The following is a 20,169-nucleotide window of genomic DNA, read 5'->3' as shown; positions in this document are numbered from 1 at the left end:
GTCAGTCATGCTAGCAGAAAATGCTGTATAAGGGGCTGTAAGCTCATTTGCATGGAAACCATAAAATGTCAACACAATCTTTGATGTCTTGACAGCGGCTGAAAAAGTGCATGAAGCAAAAAGATCAAAGAGACGGAGAGCAACGGCAACACAGTTCAGACTGCCGGCCACTGCATCCCGTCGTGCTTCACAGATATAGACTCAGTCTTTAACTGATTTTGTTGTTTTCAGGCACAGAAGACTTCAAATCAACCATTCTGAAAAGGTTCACTCATTTTCCAAGGATTATGGAGCATACTTTTGCCTTTATATCATTTTAAGTAACTTTCTTTAATAAAGCTTCTCAACACAAAGGAGGTCATGAGATGCATATTTATTTAGTAGTCAAAATGACTTTGTTTTAGCAAAGCTGGTCCAAATGTACAGGGGTTGGACAATGAAACTGAAACACCTGGTTTTAGACCACAATAATTTATTAGTATGGTGTAGGGCCTCCTTTTGCGGCCAATATAGCGTCAATTCATCTTGGGAATGACATATACAAGTCCTGCACAGTGGTCAGAGGGATTTTAAGCCATTCTTCTTGCAGGAAAGTGGCCAGGTCACTACGTGATACTGATGGAGGAAAACGTTTCCTGACTCGCTCCTCCAAAACACCCCAAAGTGGCTCAATAATATTTAGATCTGGTGACTGTACAGGCCATGGGAGATGTTCAATTTCACTTTAATGTTCATCAAACCAATCTTTCACCAGTCTTGCTGTGTGTATTGGTGCATTGTCATCCTGATACATGGCACCGCCTTCAGGATACAATGTTTGAACCATTGGATGCACATGGTCCTCAAGAATGGTTCGGTAGTCCTTGGCAGTGACGCACCCATCTAGCACAAGTATTGGGCCAAGGGAATGCCATGATATGACACCCCAAACCATCACTGATCCACCCCCATGCTTCACTCTGGGCATGCAACAGTCTGGGTGGTACGCTTCTTTGGGGCTTCTCCACAACGTAGCTCTCCCGGATGTGGGGAAAACGGTAAAGGTGGACTCATCAAAGAACAATACATGTTTCATATTGTCCACAGCCCAAGATTTGCGCTCCTTGCGCCATTGAAACCGACATTTGGCATTGGCATGAGTGACCAAAGGTTTGGCTATAGCAGTCCGGCCTGTATATTGACCCTGTGGAGCTCCCGACGGACAGTTCTGGTGGAAACAGGAGAGTTGAGGTGCACATTTAATTCTGCCGTGATTTGAGCAGCCGTGGTTTTATGTTTTTTGGATACAATCCGGGTTAGCACCCGAACATCCCTTTCAGACAGCTTCCTCTTGCGTCCACAGTTAATCCTGTTGGATGTGGTTCGTCCTTGGTGGTATGCTGACATTACCCTGGATACCGTGGCTCTTGATACATCACAAAGACTTGCTGTCTTGGTCACAGATGCGCCAGCAAGACATGCATCAACAATTTGTCCTCTTTTGAACTCTGGTATGTCACCCATAATGTTGTGTGCATTTCAATATTTTGAGCAAAGCTGTGCTCTTACCCTGCTAATTGAACCTTCACATTCTGCTCTTATGGTGGTTCACTTCACGGGCTATGGTGAACCACCGTCCCACAAAGCCAGCGGTCCGCCACGGATTTCCCCCGGTTGCCCCGTATCCCAGTTTGCCCCTGGCTGTGAGTCACTTCACTAAATGAAGACCAAACACGTTTTAATCAAAAATCCACCAGAAACCGACACCCGAGTCCAGTCCATGTGAAAACAAGCCCAGGCTTATTTATGCAAGGATATTCGGAAAATACCGGCTCGTTTTGCATCTGGTTTCATTCCCGCCGCTTAGTCTAGCGGTTCTTTTGCTTGATGTTGAGAGCATGGGAAATCAACACGGACTTAAATTGCTGTGCAAATCTGTCAAGATCATATTTTCTCCTCTAAGATGCACGTCGTGTATTCACGTAAGCTGCTTCCATCGGTGAAGCATGTTATCTTTCAAAACCAATCACATATATATAGATGATGCATTACAGATAATTCCAGTTCCCACGGTCCCTGAATGCAACAGCTGGGAATATGTTGTTCAGCCGCTGTGTTGAGCTGTCAGTCATGATTCAGCGCCCCCGTGATCTGAAGCCCCGCCCCCCACACCAAAACAGGGTCAAAAGTTTGAAGCCGAAAAAAAAATCTGCAGGTTCGAAAAAAAAAAAAAAAACTTGAATCTGAAAAGTAGTTTTGAACTTTTTTTTTCCAGTTTCACATCTGGCTTTTTTTTTTTCAGTTGCAAAACTTTTTTTGCAGTTTTCACATTTTTTTGGGGGGAGGTTCAAAATAATTTTTCAGGTTCAAATGTTTTTCTTTTGAACAAACTTTTATTTTTCCGGTTCAAAGTTTTTTTTCTTTTGAACAAACTTTTATTTTTTGTTTACATTTTGTTCGTTTGAACAAACTTTATGGCCCCAATTTAGCTCCATACTTTTCTCCCACTTTCAGCAATTTATTTCTCCAACACCATGGGAGTTGACAACACACTCTTCAGATTATATTAAAGGGTCATCTATACTCTAACCAGAATAAATATTTCATTATTTTACTGTAGAGTTTTGGAGAAATAATGGCTCATACATAGAGAATGTTCAGTCCTACTGGACCTCCAGTAATCCACTGACCACCACTGTCAGATGTTGGATACTGGATGAGCATTTTGAGGTACTTTGACCCGTTAATTCTCCAAAACTCTACAGTAAAATTATGAAATATTTATTCTGGTGATGACCCTTTAATATAATCTGAAGAGATTGTGTTGTCACCTCTCATGAGTTTGGAGAAATACATTCCTGAAAGTGACACAAATGCCTATTCTGGTGAGCATTAGTAGGTATTTCACCAAACATCCTTAGTGAAATTATTAAATAATTTTTTTTTTACATAAAACATGTATGTGAAAGTTGTAAAAATGCCAGTATTATAAATGTTCTGAAGGTTACTTTCCTGTTTTCCTATTATTTTCTCAACCGTTGCCAGGATCGGGTCCTTTCTGCTCCATTACCAATGCACCTTGTATGCACAAAGCTAATCTTTAAGAGAGAGCTAGTGTCGGCTGGCGTGACCGCATATTTCTGAATGTCGGCTCACTTGACTGCGGTAGCAGGTAGCAGGAGGAATAATCATAGTGGTCAAAATACATAAACAGAGACTGTAAAGGGCAACTTTTAAAGAGAGAACAGGAGGAAGGAGGGTTCTGGGCTAAAGCAACCAATATATCAAGACCCTAAAAACGCCCCTTAAGTACACACCAACATTATAGTGTGAAAAAAGAAATTTAGCTTAGTAACACAGTCACAGCAACACATACACTGCTCTACCTCCTTATTTTATGCTCAGTTTCTGGTGAAGTATATGCATAACCCGAGGACGCAGTACAGTTGTCTTACTGCTGCCTACAGAAGATATCTGTTTGCTGAATTCTTGTCAGTGAGTTTACTGATATGTAACAACTCAATATGACAATCCAAAATTCATATGCTTTTATTTATTTATTTTTGTAAGAAAGAAAAAAGAACATTTGTATATTGCTTGTGATAATTTTTTTTATACATTTGAAATACAAGGACAAAATAAAATTACTGTAATATAGTGTTTTGCTAAAGTATTCATACCCGTTTAACTCATGTCATATCAGAAACCATTTCCCTTCATTTGTGATTTAATTTGCAAAAAGAATCTGCCTGTGTATAATTTAATGTCAGTATAAACTAATCTGTTCTCTGAAGGCTGAAGTCATGAAGACTAAGGAGCACAGTAGACAGATCAGAGATTAAGGCGTAGTGATGTTAAAACCAGGATTAGGATATAAAACAATATTTCTATCTTTAAAGCCTGAGCACACAAGGCACAGTTCAGTTAATCATCTTAAAGTAGAAAGAGTATGACACAAATGCAGTCCTACCAAGACATTTGGCCGAAAACTGACAGGTTTAGCAAGGGAAGCGTTAATCAGAGAAGCACTCAAAAGAACCATGGTAACTCTGGAGGAGCTGCAGAGGTCCAGAGCTGTGAGAATATGTTGGCCGGTCAGCTCTTGGCTGTGTACCCCACAAATCTGGCCTTTGTAAAACAGTGACAGGAAGAAAGACGGCTAAAAGAAAACATAACACTTCCGGGTCGCAGGATGCTACAAACCCTATAGTCCCGAAGTCTTGCATCTGTAATTTTAGCTAAATGTTCTCTGATTTTTATTTGTAAAACAAACTAAAGCCCATATGCTTTTCCTTCTACTTCAAAATTATCCACTACTTTGTGTTGATATAATGCAGGGGTGTCCAAAGTCGGTCTTCAATGGCAAATGTCCTGCATGTTTTAGATGTTTCCCTGCTTCAGCATGCCTGATTTCCATTGCTGGCTGATTTACTGGCTTTTGCTGAACTGATCAGGTGTGTTAAAGCAGGGGAACATCTAAAACACGCAGGACACCAGCCCTCGAGGAGTGACTTTAGACACCCCTGATCTAATGTAACAATCGCTATAAATGATGTTAAATTTGTGATTGTAACATTGCAAAATGTGAAATTCAAGGGGTGTGAATACTTTAGTAAGGCACTGTAGAAAGCAACTGTCAGTACCTTCTGTGTGCTAAACTAGTTATTTCTTTCTTAAATATAAAACTAGGGATATTGTTCCAAGCTAAATACTTATTTTGTAAATATTTTATGTTGTCTTCATCCAGTTCAACTCGTCTGAAATGACAGAGCTTAGTAGTGTATTTAAGTCGGGACTATTTGGGTTGAGTTGCTGCTGGCTAATCAGTGCTGAACGTTGACTGCAGCTCCTCTGTGCTGATGCTTCACATCCCAGAGCCTAGGAGCCAGCTGGTCAGCTCCAGGGGAGCACAACAGAGATGGGGAGTGACATCCAAGCCCTTGAGAGACAGTGCTCTGACTGTACTGTGGACTGGGGCGGGAGGGTATGGCTGTCAAAGGCTCCATTGTCTGACAGGCCAGCATAGTTTCACGTGCAGCGCATGATTCCCACTGTGGGTCTGAACTAAAACCCACTCTGAACTAAACTGTCCAGGAGGATGTGGCTGAGGCCTCCTCGAGCAGGTTAAAGTGTAACTGTGTCCGTGTTTTCTCAGGGAAAGTATGTTTATCTAGAGGACTGACATGGAGGCCCTTTTGTTTAACCAAGTAGCAAGGCTCGCCCTTAAAGTAAAGCTCTGTGAAACACAGGAACAGGTCGGCCCCTCTGTGTTGCATTCGCTGCGCTTTAGGAAAAATCTGTGATGTACAGAAAAACCAAAAGGCATGTGAAACAAAAAAATTGCTATCTAAAGAAGTAATGAGGAGATGCACAGAGAAACATGAGATACATGAAGACAAATAATTCAGAGGCATCTATTTCAAGAGGAGAATAGAACAGCAGAAGCAACCAAATAAATCCAAACTGCTGTGTCAGAAAGGAAATACTGTGTCCTTTAGAGCTTATTTTCACTTTGAAACATTACAAATTATTGAACATTAAACCAGTAATTATTTTTTTTTTGGCATAAACCAGCTATGTACAGATTTATCAACTTTCAGAAAATTTAACAAAAGTAATGACAGCAAAAAACTGCAAAGCAAAATTGGTTCAAAAATTGTATCAATCTATTTCAACTTTAACATACCGGAATACTATTTATTATAAATCAGCTCCGAAAAGATGATGACTTTGCAGTTATTAAAATGTGAAACAAAGATTAGGACAAATGACATTTTAATCTGATTATAGCTCTATTTTAGAAGTGGGTGCTGCATGATTTCTTGATTTGACACACCTGATTTAACTTAACCAGTCATTAACAAGCTCCTGTAGAATCTGGTGACAGACTGAGGAGATAATTCAGCCATTTAAAAGAGGCATGGAGCTGGGATATTTAAATCAGGCAGATCACTGCCTCATAAAGGCTCTACAGTTAAAACCAGAGTTATTCATAAACCTGGTAGATTTAAATTTATTTTCATTTAACATAGAAGTTTGATTCTGATACGAAATTATATATATATATAGTTATATGCAATAAATTGGAAGACACATTCACATAAAGTTCTGTGTCTGATTAAAAGCACCTTTTGAAAATAACAACCTTTAAGCAGGTATTAAACATATTTTTCATTAAGCCTGCTCCTTTGTTTTAAAAATTTTGTTATGGGTCTGATGTTATATTTTAATTTTCTAAGACATTAAATGTTGGGTTTTCATCAGCTGTAAGCGAAATATCATCATAATAACAATAACAGAAATAAAGGCTTGAAGTAATCATTCTGTGTTTAGTTCATGTGTACAGTCTATGTAATCTCAGTCTATGTGTCTCACTGAATTAGATAACTGGGAAAAATGAACTTTTCAATAATATCCATATATTTTTTTAAATATTCATGAGCTTAGAAATTCACTTTTCAGTCAAATCATTGTTTCTTATCAGCTTCAAATATGATTCAGTGTTACTGATGCAATAGGCTATTAACTATTTTAGCACATAAAGTAATCCTTAGTTACTGAAAATGAACTCAAATAAAAAATGTTTGTTTTAAGCCTGATACCTGCAGCAATGGAGCGCTGGCTATGTTCGCCTCTGTGACTTGGAGATAATGTGATAACATATCTATGTTACATATGTAAGATGGTTGTAGACTTTGACATGAAATATTTGTTGTGGATCATCAAGTTCAGCACCAGTTTGTTCAAAGGGAAAGAAACAGTGTGGGAAATAAAACTATACATTTCCATACTATACATACGTTTTTTTGTTTTTTTTTGGTAAACCACTTAAAGTATCCATGCAGTATATAAATAATGCAGTATAAATTCTAAATACAATTTAAACTGGTGAGTTTATCATACAGCCAGAAATTACCCAATGAGACACAGATTCTGTTGTTGTCTTTTCATGAACTAGAAAATAAACATCCGTCCATTGTCTTTGCCAGTGGTGTCGAAACATTTTGTCATGTGGGCCAAGCTCGCCAAGTCAGAAGTACTTAAAGGCCACAAATATATAATTTTCCTAAAAAGTAAAATCCCAAAAACATTTTATTGTGATTTTTCTTTTTTCTCTGCTTAGAGAGACACAGAACCATCAAGTGACAGCAGCTCAGGTGGTTATAATAGAGCAATGCTTGCATCAGCTGCCTACTACCCATCACAGACTCAGCTCTATGAATCTGCCCCTTTATAGCTCAGAGATGTGACAGCAGCGGGTTAATTTCAAACCTCCACATGCTGCCTCAGGCCTTTAAAGAATCACACCTAGACAGGAAAGCACCACTTGAAAGTGTTTTGTTTATGAAAGAGGACTAAAGACATATAAGATAAATGGACATGTGCATCCACACTTTCTCCTCAGCTCAAGTTAGAATAAATTTGTACAGAGAAGTCCACAGCACAACTTTGAACACTTACAATGAACATTCATGTTTTATTTGATCAAAATCTGATTATCATCACATTACAAATGTCACAAAGAATGTGTTTCATCATTTGAAGAACATTGCCAGAGTCCAAAGATTTCTCTCTCAGGTTACATCAGGAACATTAATGTAAACTCCTGATCAAAATCTTAAGACCGGAAAAAAGTTACAGGTACTCCGATTTCATAAGACTAGACTGTAACGTTGAACGTTGAGCGTCAAAATGCAAAAAGAAGGAACAGGAACAAAGACCAAAAAAAAACTTGTGGGCAAATTATTAAAAAACGACCAGAGTCCAAAAAAACTGCAAAACAGAACTAAAACATCAACAGTGGAGTAGCTCCACCATTCTTGCTGATCCCTTCAAAAATGTATTAAGACATGCTCAATGTGATTTTTTTAGAAGGTTTGTGGGAGTATTGCTCTGTGTGGTAAAGGTTGCTTTACGAACGACATCCATGTCTGTTTTTGTAAACCTCCCTCGCCATCGATCCCCAAATGTTTTCAATTGGACAGTGACATTTTTCAAATGGGCCTTGTACACTGCAGAGATCCTGTTGAAAGTCATCATTGAACAGTGAAGATGGATGCCAGCGGCAACATCTCACCATATCCAGCCGCTGTTTTTTACTCCTGCACAACCAGAAGATCTATTGTTTAAAATGACTAATAAATAATGATGTTAGTAGTTCATTGTGCTGTCGTGCACAATGAGGAGGATGAGGTAGAAACAGAAACTCTACAGTTCACTTTTAGACGGGTGCAGCAAAGAGCTGCATCTCGGGGTCAACAAGTTCCATGACAACCATCAGAACTCGGCAGGTAAACAAAATTTCTGTCCTAATATCACAACCTGTGAAGTTTGCTCAATACTACTGAGACTTTAACCTGAACCCTTTGCAATGATCTGATAAGAATCATCTGCTTTTGGGTCTGGCATAAAACAAAGGATGAATATGTGAAAGAGCACATCATATTCACTACTAAGACTGGTGGGGGATCAGTGATGCTGTTGGCTTTTTCTCTTCCAACGGGGATCCTCTTAAGAGTGTTTGGCAGCATAAAATCTTTGAAATAATAATCCAGTGGACTCTGATGGACTGAAATGTGTCATCATGGATCTTTCAGCAAGTTAATAATCCAAAACATGTGGTCAAATTGACACCAAACACAATGCAAACCATCTGAGTCTCCAGGCCTAAATACTATTGAAAACCTGTGAGGTGAGTTAAAAGAAGCATGCATAGTTGCATGCATAGCATGCATGCATAGTTATGCATGCATGCTATGCATGCAACTATGCATGCATGCTATGACTTTAATCTAATCTCTAATCTAGAGAAATTAGACAGAGAGGAATTATCAAATCCTTCCCTCTGTGTATGCTCCAGCCTTGTGAATTGTGGAACAGGACAGTGGCTCCAAACCCAATTTTTCCAGCCTTCTATGATGCTCAATTAAAATTATATTCACACCTGGCAACTCAGTTCAATTGAGCATATCTTCATTTGATTTTTTTTTACTTTCACACCGGCGAGTTCCTGCCTCAAGTGGAGGAATTTAAGTATCTTGGGGTATCTTGTTCACGAGTGAGTGGAGAATGGAGCGGGGTATCGACAGACGGATCAGTGCAGCTGCCGCAGTAATGGGGACGCTGTGCCGGTCCGTTGTGGTGAAGAGAGAGCTGAGCCGAAAACGAAGCTCTCGATTTACCGGTCAGTCTACGTTCCTCCCCTCACCTATGGCCATGAACTTTGGGTCATGACCGAAAGAACGAGATCCCGGATACAAGCGGTGGAAATGAGCTTCCTCCGTAGGGTGGCCGGGCACTCCCTTAGAGATAGGGTGAGGAGCTCGGCCATCCGGGAGGGGCTCGGAGTAGAGCCGCTGCTCCTCCACATCGAGAGGAGCCAGTTTAGGTGGCTCAGGCATCTATACCGGATGCCTCCTGGACGCCTTCCTCGGGAGGTGTTCCAGGCACGTCCCACAGGGAGGAGGCCCAAGGGACGGCCCAGGACACGCTGGAGGGACTATGTCTCTTGGCTGGCATGGGAACGCCATGGGCTCCACCTGGAGGAGGTGGAGGAGGTGTCTGGGGTGAGGGACGTCTGGGTGTCTCTACTGAGTCTGCTGCCCCCGCGACCCTGTCCCGGATGAAGCGGAAGACGACGGGTACAACGAGTACAAGAGCTTACTCAGTTTGAGCAGCAGAATAGACCACCACGTTCATGCTGCAGTATGAAAAGATGAAAGAGAGAGAGACTAAAATGTGATGCACTGTATACACAGATGTAAAGTAAGTTATTGCATATATTGGATATTAAGTTTTCAGATCACATATAAGTCTGTAAATAATGTGTCACATCTTTCCTTTAGTTCACATTCTCTCTTTGGTTCGCTGGACAGTTCATTTGTTTTCACAGTGTCAACAAATCACATCAGGGTTCACTTGCAAGTGAACTGAGAGCCCTCAGCCATAACAGAGTTGACTTGTCTACACCCAAGGTCAGTTTTGACACCGGCCTAAACAACGCAGACTATCTCAAGGAACAAATGCTGGTCCATTTAAACCAATCTAAATAGTTCTGGTGGGAAAGAGGCCTTGGATATGTCCCTGCTGCTGCAGACCTGATTTAAATCGTTGCATTTTCCACCAAATAAATAAATGTACTCAAATTAAACACGCTACTGCAACAAAAGATTAATTTGTTTTATATTATTTAGAACCCCTAACAGTGGTGCAAATTAAACTGGGTGATGCTGCATGAGCACCCTCCTTACAAAATGCACAGGTTATGTAGTTTTGCAAGTATTCATATCTGAATGGATAATATACAAAATACAGTACTTCAGATTCAGATCAAACATGGTAAATATTTGGGCAAACATGAAACAACCAGTCTCTGAAATTCATACAAAACCTGCAATGTTTTCTATTTGGCTAAGAGTCACGAGAAGAGGAGGAGACAGCTCACCAATCAGGAAGGCTGAAGAGAAAATTAATGGAGGCAAAAACATAAGAATCATAAAAAATACTATTTATGCACTAAATAATATTTGAAAAATAATCATTTCTTAGGTTTTATAAAAAGCAAACAAAAGACAATTTTTTGAACCGTAAAAGTTATTTTTAAATCTATGTGGGGTGAAAAGAATAGACACATAACTTAAAAAAATTGTAAAATTGAGCAAAGCCAAATTTAAAATGAGTGCATCTTCAAAACAACTATAAATTGTAAATGGAAATCCACACTTTGTTTTTCTATCACCTCTTGGAGACAAAACTTTAGGAACATTTAAATTTAGTCTAGTCTTTCTGTTTTCTACTTTCCTTTACACCTCTACTAGTCAAACACCTTGTATGTTTTCAACTTCTTTCTCCACCTCAAGATTCACATTCCAGGTTTTTTTTCCATGTACAGTACAGACCAAATGTTTTAGAACCACTTTCTCATTTAATGGTTTTCTTTATGTTCATGACTATTTACATTGTATGCAGATTTTTACTGAAGGCATCAAAACTGTTAATGAGCACATGGAATTATGTAGCAAATGAAAAATTGTAAAAGAACTTAAAATATGTTTTATATTATAGATTCCTTAAAGTAGCCGCCTTTTGCTGTGATGACTGAAATATGAACCTTTGGCCATCTCTCAACGAACGGCTGGGAAGTTCTTTCAAGTTCATTTCAGGTAACCCCCTCATGGAGGGAATGCTACAAGATTAAAGCGGCCATCAAAGCAAAGGGTGGCTATTAAAATGTTTAGAGTTATTTCACACTTTTTGTTTACAACATAATTCTATGGGTGTTCATTCATAGTTGTGCTGCCTTTGGTGAGAACCTACAATGTAAGTAGTCATAAAAATAAAGAGACCCATTAAGTAAGAAATTGTATCTAAAACATTTGACCGGTAGTGTATGTCCTAGTGAAAAATATACAATCAACTGGTGTCAACGAGCCAGCATAACACTACAGAGCATTCTGCTTTTCTAGCATGCTAATCCTACTCACTGAGATCCTAGCTTGTACAAAAATACTAACAGGGATGCTCAACATGAACTGCTATCATTACTGTGCAAACCACAGCTCTGTCACATCTGTATATGTACTGAGGGCTGTAATTCAAGAAGCTCTTAATCCCCTCACAATATTATGTTGTTTATTTTGGGTCTATTCTCCAGCCAATAGGCAAATTTCTTAGAAGCAGCCAGCAGGTTAGCAGCAAAGACACAGTGAGGCTCTAAAAGCATGAAGTAATTTACATCCAAGTACATTAAGTACAACCTTTATTCCATTTAAAGATAAAATAAGCATAGGTGAATTGATCAAGACAGTGTATGCAAGCTGTGTGTATTCAGACCAGGAAAGTCCTTTGGTCCGCTTGTTTGGTCCGGGCCAAAAACGAACTTTATTGTTTTATTTGGTGCGGTTTGTTTTCACATTGTACTTTTTGCAAGTGAACTATTACTTGTCAACAAAGCCACGCAGGTGACGATCATTGTTCCCATTGGACAGAAATGATGACAGAGCGCAGACCCGGAAATTGAGGAAAACAGTTGTAGACGTGCTGCGTGCAGCACCTCTGTTCTGCATATTTGTGCCGTTATTAAAGCTGCAATATTATTGTGAGAGTGGAGAGCAGCTCATTCAACACAGACTTTGAGACGTTCCATTTATAAGTTTAGAACCCCGTCGGAGAATGCGTGCTGAACGCCGACGTTCTCTACGTGCCTTGTCCCACAACAAGCCAGTAGCGTTGCTAAGCAACACACAGCTTATCAAGTATGATTACCTTACAACACACACCTTTGCAAATATATCAACCAGGTAATAAATTAGGTCAGTTTTTGCAATTATTTAAATACCAGCATACCTGTCTGAGTTCACTCAACCTATAAACCAGGCTGCACATCTGTGTTGCTGCTGTGCAGACGATAAAATTGAGAAACAGGTGACAGTAAAGCTTCCTGTCAATCAAACAGGTACAGGCAGACCTCAGAGGATGGTCAGAGGGCCACCAGTCTCTGGGCTCCTGGAGTATTAAAAGCCTTCACTCAGGCAGCTTCCCTCTTTCTGAGGCAAGTGCAGCAGATCTGAAAAAGCATACGAAGCACCTTTAGAGACCCAGAAAGAGAAAGATTTTACTGATACCCGATAAAGTCACTGTATGTGTTTTACATCAGGAAACTGGCAAAAGATTTGCAACTTGGAAAACACACAGATGTTAAAAACCTATTGGTAAAAAGAATTATGTAGGAACCATTTGATCAAAAATAGTTAAATAACACAGCAAAATTAAGCTTTCCTAGATTTAAAATATGAGCAATGGGCAGAGAAAAACCTCATATCTGTGGACACATATTACTTACTTTTTTGCTAGGTGAATATTAATATTGCTTTTAAGTTTAAATGTAGTCTTAAACATGCTACAGCTATGCATTTTCCAACTAATGCACCCATGACAACTGCATACTGAATTTGACTGAGATTTACGAAGCACAAAAACCTCAAAACTTGTTGACAGTCTAACAATAACGGACACAAAAGGTTGAAAACAGCATAAGACAATGGAGACAGAAAAAAACAGTACAAATAAGGGTCAAAAGGGCAATGTGAGAAGAGAAAAGAGGAAGCCGAGGCTCATATTTTACAGCCGATGGCGAGCATTTGGTTTTGCAGACGTAACAGGAATTAGTTTATTAGAGTTGCTCCATTTACGACGGGCTGTCCTACGAGAAAAAAAAAGAGAACAGGCTGAAACTAGTCATTTCTGCCTACTTCGTGAAAAATGGATATGGCTGAAAAAAGCATTGTTCCTACTCCCTTATCACCTGACTAATCTATAGGTAACTGCAAATTCTGGTTTAGAGCTACAGCACTCCTAAATATACCAAATTTTACAAATAACCTATTTCTACAAATTTTAACAGGAAACCTTTTATTACAATTTGATATAATGCAACCTCTTTAGAGTGAATAGAATCACAATAAAGATTGAGTAATTTTCTCAATTACAGTTATTTTAAGCAGTAAAACGTGACATTGTTGTGAGGAGTTTGTCAGGCTGTCAGGCTTTGTACATGTATTTGGCACTAAGGAGCACACAGTCATGATAACCACAAATACAGTGAAAATAGTCACTTTTTAATTTAGAGCCCTACAACTTTTTCATGTTTTATTTTATTGGGATATATGTGAAGCAGAAAGAAAATTTTTACAAAATGAAATTTTAAAAGTGTGCCATACATTTGCACTCAAATTAAAATCCAGTGCAACCTTTTGCCTTGAGAAGTCCTAATTCATAAATGCAGCTGTACTGCAATGGTCCCTGGCGTTTTTTTGGAAAAAAACTAACGAACAAGAAACATCATGAAGACACCGGCAGGTCTTCACAATAAAATTGTTAGTCAGTCAGTCAGTCATTTTCTATACCGCTTCTTCCATATGATAAAATTGTGGAGAAGCTTAAAGCAGATTTAGGTTATAAAACAATATTTTAAGTTAACACCTCACAGAGCACTGTTAAATCGATCTTCTGAAAACATAAGTGCAGCACAAAAGCAGATCTACCAACAAATTGCCATCCACCTAAGCTGACAGGCCAGACAAAAAGAATTTTGATCAGAGAAGCAGCCAAGAAGCCCATGGTAACTCGAGGAGCTACTGTTGTCACCAGCTAAGGTAGGATAACCTGTAGAAGGAACAACTATTAATTGCACACTAAACAATTTATGCCTGTATGGAGTTTTAACTAGAAAGTGATGAAAGAGAGCTACAAGGAGTTCCATTTGCAGATGGGCACAAGCCAGGTAGGAGACCCAGTAAACGTGGAAGAAGATGCACTGGTTAGATAAGGCCAAAACAGAACTCTGCAAAATGCTACATGGAGAGCAAGACTAACATTGCACATCACTCTAAACACAACATCCCTACAGTCAAATATGGGGGTTATAAGATGATGCTATGGGGATGCGTATCTTCAGCAAGAACAGGGAAGCTGTTTGGAGTTGATGGAGAAATGGATGGAGCTAAATACAGAGTAATTCTGTTAGAGACTGCAAAAGGCTTGAGACCAGGTCAGATGTTTACTTTTCAGCCGAACAACAATCTTAAAGATGCAGCCTGAGCTGCAATCGAGTCATTTAGGTCCTCATTTTTCAAACTGTGGTAAAAGTACCACAGGTGGTTCTTGGGGCGACCCTTGTGGTACTCAGAAGAAACTTGAAATGAATCAGCTACTAAAGAACATGAGAATGCCATCAAACCCAATTGAACAATGCTTCAATTGTATGCTCAGGAAACAGTGGGATTTTTTAATTGATTGCTCTGTCACCATGATAATTATTAGGAATACATATTAATAGTATATTTCTCTGCATTTTGTACATTCAATCACTGTAGCAACGTATTCACTAAAAGAGATTGTATAGTACTCAAAAGTGCAAAAAAACATTTTTTACGGATAGCATTTCGTGTTATATGAGGCATCCATATTAGAGTTTGAGGTCTTGGGTGGTAAGAAACCTCACACGTTTCGACTTTTAAGGCTTAAAATGTTTTAACAACAAACTGTGAAATTATTGCTGCACAGTGGCGCAGTTGGTAGCACTGTTGCTTTGCAGCAAGAAGGTCCTGGGTTCAATTCCAGGCCAGGGGTCTTTCTACATGGAGTGTGCATGTTCTCCCCATGCATGCTTGGGTTCTCTCTGGTTATTCTGGCTTCCTCCCACAGTCCAAAAACATGACTTTTAGGTTAATTGGTTTCTCCAAATTGCCCTTAGGCGTGAATCTTTGTTACACTGTGACGGACTGGCGACCTATCCAGGCTGTACCCCACCTCCCGCCCATAGACTGCTGGAGATAGGCATCAGCTTCCCCGTATTCCTATGGAAGAAGCGGTAGAAAATGACTGACTGACTGACCGACAATGAAATTAATGATTAAACAGAATCTGTGAACCAATCAAGCAATGCCAATGGGTAGGAATGTTATTTTTCTTTACTTTGTTTTTTTCAGTTAGAACAAACTAAAAAGTCCAACTTCTGCTGGAAGACAGTTTTAAATGTCTGTCAAGATGGTGGCACTTGGAAAACTTGGTATCTACTAAGGTGGAACTTGTTATAACCACTGGTTTAGACCAAAGCATATTCATGTGCTTAAATGACCAATTTAAAGTCCAGACCTAAATCTGTTTGAGAATCGGTGGCAAGTTGTAACAAACGATTGTTCAGAGATCCTCTCCATACAGTCTAACTACCTCCTTAATCTGATTTGCAAAGAAGAATTTGAATTCAGTTTAACATGTTTATTTTTGTCAATAGATGTTTTACTTTGTATGCAATGAGCCAAGCAGATGTTTTCACTGCCTCTAAAGCCTTTCTAGTTTGTTTAGGGATTACTCTAAACCATTTAGTGAAATGGTGTGTGATCCGGGTATTGAGACACTGATACTGTCTTTTCTTACCAATTACAACAAAGAAACTGAGTTTCCATTATATCCTTTCTCCTGGAGGTTATACTTCATACTTGTCATTGGTTGAGAGATAAAGTTCTGCAAAATATGTCCGATGAATATTTAATTCTGAATGGATCTCATAGATAACTTCAGCCTATCATAATAATCAAATGATTCCAAATAAATCATTCTGCATGTGAAATGAGCCTCGATAATCATTTGAGTCTGCAAACATCAAGCCTGGTACCAGAAACAAGTCAGTCTCATCTACTGGCTATGGCAGTGTGACCTTCAAGCGCGGCTGTTATTTTCCGCAGAGGTCAGCAGCTAAGAATGTGAAGTATTCAAAGACCGAAACATGCTGTTCTTGTCCCAACAACTACCACCATCTCTTTATAAGTTTGTCAATAACTTATTTTTTGCTGTTGCTTATTTTGCTGATCCTACAAAAAACGCATTGAATCTTCTTAATCTGAAATGAGTGTACCATGTAGAGGATATTTTTTTTCGTTCGTATGTTACAGAAATGTGAGCACTACCATGTCAGTATTTCTCAGAGGAGTGCCTACAGGAGAAACCTGAGAAAGAAATAGAGTAGAAAAAGCTATTTTTATCAGTTTTCCTGCAGGATATCCTGGGACAGCATGTACATTTGAAACGGAATAACCCACAACAGAAAAAAACAAGTGAAGCTCAGTGAAGCTTAGTGTTGTGGTCTTTGTTAAACTGGATTCAGAATTTATTCAACCATATTATAATCAACATGGGTGCTCTCTCTGCTTGTGGAAATAAGCTATTTAATAGTGTGTACTGTAACAGTATGAATAACTCATTTGAAACACTTCCCAGCAGGAGTTGTTAGTTAAAAATGTTATCTCAATATGGGAATGGACTTAAACACAATTATGGGAGAAACCTGAATATGTTTATTTAATTTCTTACGGCAGTATCACTAAATACAAGATGCATCTGTGCCACATAGCTGTAAACTAATTATGTCCAACTTCTTTTTGTTTCACCCAAGATACCTATTGAGAAATGCCTTCTGTTAGCATAATATTTTTGTATTACTTTCTTTTTATTGTTTATATAGTTTCAACAAAGTAAGACACAGTACAGCACATAGTTTTTTTATATATATATATTCAAATACAGCAACTATTTTATTGTTGCCGTATTTGTTTTTACGCTCTAACTTCTGTTGTTACAAGAACCAAGATACAATTTAAGCACGCTTTTCTAATATAAAACAAAGATCCGTAAACGTAAACTCCTTTTGATAAAGTCACAGTTACTACAGTAAGTCAAACTCTGAATGGGGATCATTAAATACTAGGTACTCCCGCCATTTCTGGACTATGAACACGTCAACCAACTGCATGTTCATTGATGCACTTTTTCTAGTCTAATTAGTCACATTTAGGGTAGAAACAAAACATGTATTTCCCTTTTTCTGAGACAGGCTTGTTACAAGTAAGACACACCATGTTGCCATTTGCTCTTTCTTTGTACTTCAGCTAAAATTAGAGTTTTGATTCGGTTTCCTTGGTCACTTTTTTGCTGTTTTCATGGGTCTTATTTATTGAAAAAAAAAAAAAATGTCCTTGTCAACATTGCTTTGAAAAAATATCAGTAATAAAAAATGACACCTTCTTTGTTTATAGCCAACACAATGGTTCATAAAAGCCTTACCAGCAAACATCCAGTTAAGCTCCTGTTAATGTTTGCTAAACGATATTTTACACTATGTGAGGAAAGAGACTATTTGGACGTTAATTAAAATAATACCTAAAAATATCTCTCTGCTGAGTGAACTAACCACAGCTAAATGCAAACAAATGTACATCATGTCCGTTGGGCTGCAGGTCCAGGTTTCACTTTACCAACTGCCACACCTGCCTGTGGTTATTCATTACCTTCCTCAGTGCACATATATGTCCAGATTTTCTTATGCTCTTTGTCAGATTCTGGTGTTTTGTTGTGTTTCTCGTCCAGTCCTACTCTGCCTTGTGTTTCAGATTAGTTTTCTACATTATGGACATCTACCACGTCAGTGCTTTAGTTTTACTAAATGCTATAATTTATCTTCATCATCCGTCTCACACTGGAGCTCCGCCTGCATTTAAGTCCACTAACCATCACCAAACACAACTATACATAGCAAGATGTTTTCACAATGAACAGCATCCAATGCTAAAATCCTAAGAAAAGGCCCTTGAGATAATTTAAATAACACATAAAAAATTCTATCTTCAGTACTAGATCAATGATTTTTAGTCAACTACCAAAAATCCCTGATCTAGTGTCTGACCTGAAGTAAAGACGTAATACTGTCTTGTTGTTTCCTGTGTGTGGCAATACGTGAGTGCCAGTAAGTGTGTTTATTTCTGGACATGTGAGATGTCTGTACAAATGATCACGGCACAACGAGACATACCCGGAGAGAAGCAGAGCAGATTGGTCTACTCTAAAGATCAGGCACAGACCAGGCAACACCTCATAAATACACAACACACATGCACGTTCACACACACACAAACACAAAGATACAAACAACACATGAAGAAGAAAACTGCAGCAGAACTTCAGCTCTGCAGAGTTCTCCACAGAATGCTACTATAGAAAGGTTTTAAAAGCTTGCAAAACTTTTCTGTGTATCTAGGTTGAAGCCAAGCAACTTCAGCTGTTTATGAGTAACTCACCCTTTTCCTCACACAAGCCTGCCTGTTGTCAGTCCTCGGCTCCAACAAGGCAAGTTTGTTCCTCGGATTCGTTGCGTCTCAAGATGGAGGGGAAAAAAAGCTCTCCAAACACAATTCCTTTGCTCTGAGTTTTGTTATTGTAAGTCTACCAGCTCCAGTCCTGTCTCCCTTCTACTGCCTCCTGCACGGACTACTAACCTGACAACACAGATAAACAACCTGTAGGAGTGAGAGAAACCAGTGAGTGCTAAAACACACAGGTGCATGGAGACTGACAGATATTACAAAGGCACAAAGAGAGCTCAAAGGAGAACTGTATGAAACGGCTCCTTTGCCAGTGATCCCCTTGTGTGGGACTCCAACCTTACTCCACCCCCTCCTCCCTGTGCCTCCCCTCCCTTGCTCCCAAACAGCTCAAAGACATATATGTGAAGGATTAAAAAACTCCTATTTCTCAAAATCTAACTTTTGAACAGCTCTAAATGAAATATTAAGAAACGTGTTTTATTTACTTGCATATTTCGCAGAACAGATTAACTTCTTCAAGAGCAATTTGAGAGTTTTTATCTACAGTATCCGAGAAGAAAAATGTATTTGCCTGTCACAATAACATTAGATCAGATTAGAAAATTCATGTTGTCTGTTGAATAATTTGTCAGTATGTTTGGCAAGCACTGAAATTTTCAAAACATGTCGACACTGTAACCATCCATAATTAATAGCAAATGAAAAAATCCCCACCCAAACTCTGACTGCTTATTTTAATGATGATGACATTTTAAGTTATAGAAAATTAACATCAATCAAAGCCTTCCTTAGGCTAATTTGGGCCTCAAACAGAGCCAGCTCTTACTTGCCTAAATCTGGAAGACTGACTTGTGATCATGTAAATCAAAGCAGAAGTGTTTCACAATATTCAAAAAGTTAACCCTTCATTTAAAATGGAAGCCCAATGCACTCTAAAAAGATCCACTATAATCATTGCTGGTTTACTTTTACCCATTCAAGACTTTACAGAGAGATTGTATTTCTGGCTATGAGCATAAGTAGTAGTTGTGGTGTCTGTTTACGATTTGCAGAGGTCTCTAACTCCTGATAGCAGCATCTAAAATCTGATTTTTGATCAGGGTAATTAGCCCTAGTGTAATTAGGCTAAGATAACAACTTCATTACCAATGCTGTATCGGTTGAAACATTTTCATAACAATGAGTTGATCCTGTTTTTAAAAATCAGCGGGCCATCTTGCATTTTGACCCTAACCCGGGTTTAAACCATGATTGATACTGAATGCAAAACATTTTACTTTTGTGATCTCATGTTTTAATTCATTTGAGTTTATTTATACAGATGTAATCTCAAGGCATTTTGTAAGCAGGTGTAAATCATATTTTTTTCGTAATCAAATGCCCAACTAGAGGCAGACACTGCAAATTAGCTTAGACTATAAATGTTGTAGCATTCGGTATCATCCCTATATGAATGAATTGATTAAGGAAATAATGAAATATAATATACAGCTATGTAGAATCCACTTTGGTCCATATTCAGTCACATCAATTC

General features: G+C 38.7%; 1 long non-coding RNA gene across 1 annotated transcript in view; it reads right to left on the bottom strand.

The window, feature by feature from the left end:
- The window catches only part of LOC124876083, a 95,952-nt gene extending 77,001 nt beyond the window's left edge, over positions 1-18,951 (bottom strand). Inside the window, exon 1 of the long non-coding RNA XR_007040204.1 lies at positions 18,609-18,951. This is a non-coding gene — a long non-coding RNA (uncharacterized LOC124876083). The remainder of the gene's footprint in view (positions 1-18,608) is intronic.
- Between the last annotated feature and the right edge of the window lie 1,218 nt (positions 18,952-20,169).

Source organism: Girardinichthys multiradiatus, chromosome 11 (genome assembly GCF_021462225.1).
Source record: "Girardinichthys multiradiatus isolate DD_20200921_A chromosome 11, DD_fGirMul_XY1, whole genome shotgun sequence".
Taxonomy (NCBI): Eukaryota; Metazoa; Chordata; class Actinopteri; order Cyprinodontiformes; family Goodeidae; genus Girardinichthys; species Girardinichthys multiradiatus.
Note: the sequence above shows the minus strand (reverse complement) of the source record. Positions and strands in the feature narration are given on the sequence as shown.